Source organism: Choloepus didactylus, chromosome 8 (assembly GCF_015220235.1).
Source record: "Choloepus didactylus isolate mChoDid1 chromosome 8, mChoDid1.pri, whole genome shotgun sequence".
Taxonomy (NCBI): Eukaryota; Metazoa; Chordata; class Mammalia; order Pilosa; family Megalonychidae; genus Choloepus; species Choloepus didactylus.
The window spans coordinates 41110291-41117136 of NC_051314.1; the positions used below are offsets into that span (position 1 = coordinate 41110291).

The window sequence follows — 6846 nt, forward strand, 5'->3', positions numbered from 1 at the left end:
TTTTCCTTTAACATCTGTAAGGAAATATATTGTTAAACATTTATAGGTTTGCAGAGAAGTCTACAATTACAAAACTTAGATAAATAAATGCAATGCATTAGGATCTGGTAACATGGAAAAAATGACCTCATTCAGAGTTTGATACAATGGGAACCAATTTTTGCAATTATTTTAAAGGAAATTCATCAATGATTATTTTGACCTCATCTCCATGTATCAGATGTCCATATCAAAAGTGAATTTGGGAAATGAGTAATAATGAAAGAAAACCCTCATGCATACTCAGTGAAATATGTGAGAACAGATCATGCCTAAATTTATCCTTGTGTCATAAAAAAACTTTTTCTTGCTTTTGCCTATTAATTTTGAACTACCTTCCACCTGCCTGGAGAAGATTATATAAAGCAAAGCTTTATCTCAGTAAAGAGACACTTGATACAGTAAATCAGAGAGATTAGTAACTTAATGGATTTTCAGAGTTGGGAGGGATCTTCAGGACACCTTAATAAAACTCTCTTATTAGTCACATGGGAAGCTGAGGCTCAGAGCACTTAAATGACTTATCTGAGATCACAAGTTCACACAGGCCTAAAAGCCAGTTTTCCTGATCCCTAATCCAGTGCTGCAGAGAAGGTTTATTTGATCAATAAATCCTTACCTTTATTAATCTTTGAATGCTTTTGTCAATGAACATGCTTTAAATGGACTGTAAGTTATCATCCTCAAGGCTATATATAGTAAAACGTATCCTTCATTATAAGTAGACAATAGCTAACTCTCCAAACGCAAAGAAAGAAAAAGTACTGTGAGAGACCAGTTGTTGGAAACAATAACCATGACCTGGTCAGGCTGTCAGCCAAGTTGTTGCTGGCCATGGCTCTCTGTCACTTGGCTTCTATGAGCCTTAAGTCAACTATGACTGACTGACCTTTTGGATGGCTGGGTCCACAATTGTCCAATCCTTTATTTAGATTTCAAGCATAAATTACAACGGTAAAGAGAAAATTCAAAGCCAAGGTTAAAGAAAGGGAACCCTGTAATATATCAGTTTGTTCTCTTGAGAGAGGGCAAGAGCAAGGACATTCTTCCGATTTGCGGTGAGACCAAGAAAGCCCAAGAGAGTTTCTGGGAGCAGCAGGGTAGTTTATGCCTGCGTTAAGAATAGGAGCATTTTCCTAACCTTGTTTCTCCTAACCTCAGCCAGAGCTGTATTTAATAATTGGATATCTGGCTGCCTGAACTCATGCATTCATTTTAAGACATATATTGAGCACAATGTAGTTAATCTTTTTTAAGTTTTGAGATCCTTATCTAAAATAAAGATATTATAAGGACAGACTTCAACCTTGTCATGAGGATTGGATGAGCGCCTGCATGTAATGCTCCTGACACAGTAACATATGGAAAGTGCTTAAATGTTGGTGGTGATGATGCTGAGGAAGAGGATGGGGGGAGAGTCACAGAGTTATATTCCAGATGCTAAAAAGGAGAATCCCTTGAGCATGATACAATCTTCCACAGAGGAAACCTCTTATCATGGCAGGGCATGTGTTATAAGGAAACAGAGCAGGTTTGGGGGATTGGATTAATTAATTTAGACAGGGTTCACTCTAGATTTGTTAGAGGTGGTCTCACAATGCCTAAGCATAAATGAATGTTGATTTTACAAAAGAGTTTAATCCAGGTTATATTTGATTAATAATAATTCACCCACTTCCAAAAAATAATTTGAAGTAATTCACAATAAAAGGCATAGGTACCATGGCACCATTAAAATAAGGATAAAAGAATGAAGGCCAAGCCATGCAGGGAGATATTTGAACCAGACGACCTTGGCTAGGGATGGTTACCACAGTGACACATAAAACTTACATCAGGAGTTCCTAGCAGTTAAGATCAATACTCTTAAATAATTCTTGTTATAAATAAAATAAAGCATATCAGTTTATATTAAATACATTTTCCCTGGCTCTCCACTCTGAGGGGAAATTTTTCATGTAGAAGTGTCCTCAATAGTAGTTTTTTTTAAAAAAATTCAGTTTTATTGAGATATATTCACATACCATACAATCATCTATGGTATACAATCAACTGTTCACAGTACCATCATATAATAGTTTTTTTTTTTAATAAGATGAAGCAATTTCTTTTAAACACCTTCCTAAAATTTGAGGGCTTAGTGTTAAAAAAATTTTTATTCTCAGAAGGTATTTCCATAGGGAACAAAAGTAATCAAAAGTATTATAGTCCATGTGCTTGTTTGGATGCATTATGTCCCTCAAAATGCCATTATCTTTGATGCAGTCTTGTGTGGGCAGGAAATGTATTGGTGTTGATTGGGTTGGAGACTTTTGGTTGGATGTTTCTGTGGAGATGTGATCACGAAGCTGTGGACGGGATCTTTCATTGGATGGTTTCCATGGACGAGTGGCCCCACCCATTCAGCATGGGTCTTGATTAGTTCACTGGAGCCCTATATAAGCTCAGACAGAAGGAGCAGCTTGCTACAGCCAAGAGGGACACTTTGAAGAATGCACAGAGGCTGAGAGAGTAGCTGCAGATGAGAGACAGTTTGAAGGCGGCTGTTGAAAGCAGACTCTTGCCCCGGAGAAGCTAAGGGAGGACAAAACACCCCAAGAGCAACTAAGAGTGACATTTTTGAGGAACTGCAGTCTAGAGAGGAACATCCTGGGAGAAAGCCATTTTGAAATCAGAACTTTGGAGCAGATGCCAGCCACATGCCTTCCCAGCTAACAGAGGTTTTCCAGACACTATTGGCCATCCTCCGGTGAAGGTACCCAATTATTGATGACTTACCTTAGACACTTTACGGCCTTAAGACTGTTACTTTGCAACCAAATAAACCCCCTTTATAAAAGCTGATCCATTTCTGGTGTTTTGCATTCTGGCGGCATTAGCAAACTGGAACAGTCCAGAAGTTTGGCTTTTTGATAATTTGAAAAAATAGGCCTAGAATGATTAGTAAGAGTATCACTTATACAGTCCTTTTTGGATATTTATTGACAAACTCAGATTTTTCCCAGATCTGAAGAGCAAGCAACTTGATATAGAAGTCCTTGCATGCACTTAAAATATAGTTATTCTTAATTTTTAGTTAAAGGAGATCCAAACACTTTAGATAGACTATTATGCATGTGCCTGATGAAGTTATCTATTTTGTTATGAAAATTAAGAACTGATTTTGTGTTCTTATATAAATTAAAAGTTCACACAGGATGAAGAATCTGATGAACCTGTCTGGGTTTCAAATGCCCACTCCCATGAAGCCCCAGAGGTCCTTACCATTGAGTGGTAGATCCTAAATAAGGAGACACAGTAGAATCACTTGAACTTTTTCAGAATCCTCTCTTCACACATCCCACCAAATATGAATCTCCAAGGTTGAAGTCTGGGTATGAATATTTTAAAAACAATGTCACAATGGGATTCTGATGCAAGTCCTGAATAAGAACGCTGCTTCCACTCACCACTCACCCCCAGAGTATCTAAAGATAGACATGGCCTGAGAGAACGTGAGGGCGGGAGTTAGCTTCTACTGTCTAATGACCCATAACGTGGTTCTTCTAGAATTTTTTTTTATGAGAATAGAACTTTATGGTTATAATAACGTGTGGTAACTGCAAAATATACTACAAGACAAAGGGTTGGGTTCTCTGTGGAATGGATTTAGTTAGAGTTATCCTTCTGCATGTCAAAACAAGCCAAACACTTGTGGTTTGGGTGAAAATGATATTGAGCTTGGTAATAAGTTCAGGTTAAAAAGCAATTTAAGTGTGGATGTGTTGGACATCCTCACCTGGACTGGTGTTGATGTTGTCACAAACATTGGGACTGGCGGTTTGATGTGCTGAGCCCTCGATCATGGGACTTGCCCTTATGAAACTCGCTACTGCAAAGGAGAGTCTAAACTTGCATATAGTTGTGCCTAAGAGACTCCCCCTGAGTACCTCTTTGTTGCTTAGATGTGGCCCTCTCTCTCTCTAACTGAGCCATCTCGACAGGTGAACTCGCTGCCCTCCCCGCTACATGGGACCCGACTCCCAGGGTTGTGAATCTCCCTGGCAACTCAGAGTATGACTCCCGGGGATGAATGTGGACCTGGCATCGTGGGACTGAGAGTATCTTCTTGACCAAAAGGGGGATGCAAAATGAGACAAAATAGTTTCAGTGGCTGAGAGATTCCAAATGGATTCGAGAGGTCACTCTGGTGGATGTTCTTATGCACTATGTAGATAACACCTCTTAGGCTTTAATGTATTGGAATAGCTAGAAGTAAATACCTGAAACTACCAAACTCCAATCCAGCAGTCTGGACTCCTGAAGACAACTATATAATAATGTAGATTACAAGGGGTGACAGTGTGATTGTGAAGACCTTGTGGATCACACCCCCTTTATCTAGTGTATGGATGAGTAGAAAAATGGGGATAAAAACTGACGGACAAATGGGGTGGGATGGGGAGATGATTTGGGTGTTCTTTTTTCACTTTTATTTTTTATTCTTGTTCTGGTTCTTTCTGATGTAAGGAAAACGTTCAGAGATAGATTGTGGTGATGAACGCATAACTATGTTATCATACTGTGGACAGTGGATTGTATACCATGGATGACTGCATGGTGTGCGAATGTATTTCAATAAAACTGAATTTAATAATAATAATAAAAAAAAGCAATTTAAGGCCACTCCTAGAATGCCACAGCAATATGTGATCAGTGTAGAGAAGAATGCTTACCTTTCTGTTTACCATGGCGGAAAGACACACATTCTGTAACAAATTATTCACATTATTTATTTAAGGCCCACCTCAATTCAAAGAAGACTTGAAGTGATATACAAATTCTTTTTTTTTCCACTGTTCATGGTTTATTTGGTGTTTTAAATGGCATGACACTTTTGGGTAGTTGGTTGCACTGTTTACAGGTAGATCTTTCTTTTTACATTACATGACAGTGCACATCACTTTGATACCTTTGGTACACAAAATAAGATCCTTTAGAACAGTTATGCACAAAACATGCAATATTGGATTTACACATTAGAGGCTGGGATGTGATTGATTAGGGGGAAAGAAATTGGATGAAGCATGTTGGATGAAGGAGCCATATGGTATATAACACCTAGTCACCATGAATTCTTCTGGTTTGAAAGACAGCTGCAGCATGTGCAACATTGGCACTGGTGCCTCAGAGGTGAAATATTTTATACTAAACAGTTTGGGACTACCCAAGATAAGTATCATTTCCAGCATTAGGATATAGCTGTAAGGTTTCCTGAACCATTCTTACTTCTAACTTTAAGAAATTGTTGTTTTCCCTAGGTCATTTTATTATCACTCCTTAATCACAGATCAGATAAAAAGGATGACATGCACAGCCCCCAACAAAAATCCTGTTGTCACCTAGACAGTAAATGGTACAACACTAGAAGACTTTAAAATTGCAGCTCTTTTTGGATCCCCCAAAGTGTATCTGCACTCTGCTACAAATGGGCCTCTTTTTCAGGAGTCAGAGACACCTTGTCAATGTCTGAGATTCCATTCTGTCCCAAGATGCAAGGAACACTAAGGAAGACATCATCTTGTATTCCATAGAGACCTTTAATCATGGTGGAAACTCAATGTACCCACCTAAGATTCTTCATTACACTTTCTGCCAAATGTGCCACAGCCAGCCCATTGGCCCAGGAGGTGTAAACTGTCGACCACCTGCTTGTGAACCTCTTTCCCACTGTTCCTTATCTGCATCAGCACCTATATGAGGGTGCAAATTTTCAAGGAGACCCCAGCAACATTCACTCCGCTCCATACAGGCACATTAGAGTCTCCGTGTTCCCCAAGGACCCAGCCATGACAGCTTAGATGTGAACTCCCAGCCTCTTCCCATTAGGTAACAGAACTGGGCTGAATCCAGATTGCAACCACTTCCAATATAAATAACACAGTTTTTGGGAAAGCCACTTATTTTCTAAACCACATAGATCAAGATATCCACTGGATTGGAAACAACAAGCAACTTGCAGTTCAGGATGTATTTTACATTAGGAATGATGAATTTAAAGATGTTCACATTATGCTGGACCAAATTAAGATGGCTCTCTCCCTCTTGCTGACATGTGACAGCTGTGACGATAACTAGCTTGGAGTTTGCAGTCACACTATAGTCTTTGCTAGAGACAGTTTTTGGTGTTCTGAGGAAAAGGCTGCTGTGATGAAGATCCATCATCTCTCTCTTCAATTTGTCTTCTTTGACATCAACAAGTGCAAGTTCATCTGCCAATTCCTTCATTAAGATACTGATGGCACAGGCCATGCAAACAGCACCAACCCCAACAAGTGTAATCTTACTCTGAGGTGTCTGTTCTTCCTGAACAAGATTCTGAATCAGCTGATCCTTGAGAGCTGCCATTTTAGACTTGGAATGGAAAGAAACCGGGACTGCACATCGAGCAGGCAACTGCAGCACACAGTGGTTAAATCCAGCCTCAGTAGTGGCACCTCCGGGACCTACAAATTCTTTATGAGTAAATTGAAGAGGAGTAGAATCCTGTTTTATGCTATTTTCTTTCAGCATTTGATCACCAAAGTTCCATTCTTATTCACTTAATTCCTGTGCTGTTCTGAGTATGAAAGCTTTCCATGGTATCTACACTTTCCCTTGGGATCTCATCTAGTCTTGTGACTGTGTATAAACACCTCCCATTTTATATCCTCTGACCCAAACTCTCCAAGGACTGCTTGAGATCCCTAATTGGACGTCTACTAGGCAAACCAAACTTGCTGTGTCCAAAGCTGATCTCTTGAGCCTTTACCTCCCCTACTCCAGCCC

General features: G+C 39.5%; 1 pseudogene; it reads right to left on the minus strand.

The window, feature by feature from the left end:
• Positions 1-5358: 5358 nt before the first annotated feature.
• LOC119543185 lies at positions 5359-6426 on the minus strand (annotated as a pseudogene).
• Between the last annotated feature and the right edge of the window lie 420 nt (positions 6427-6846).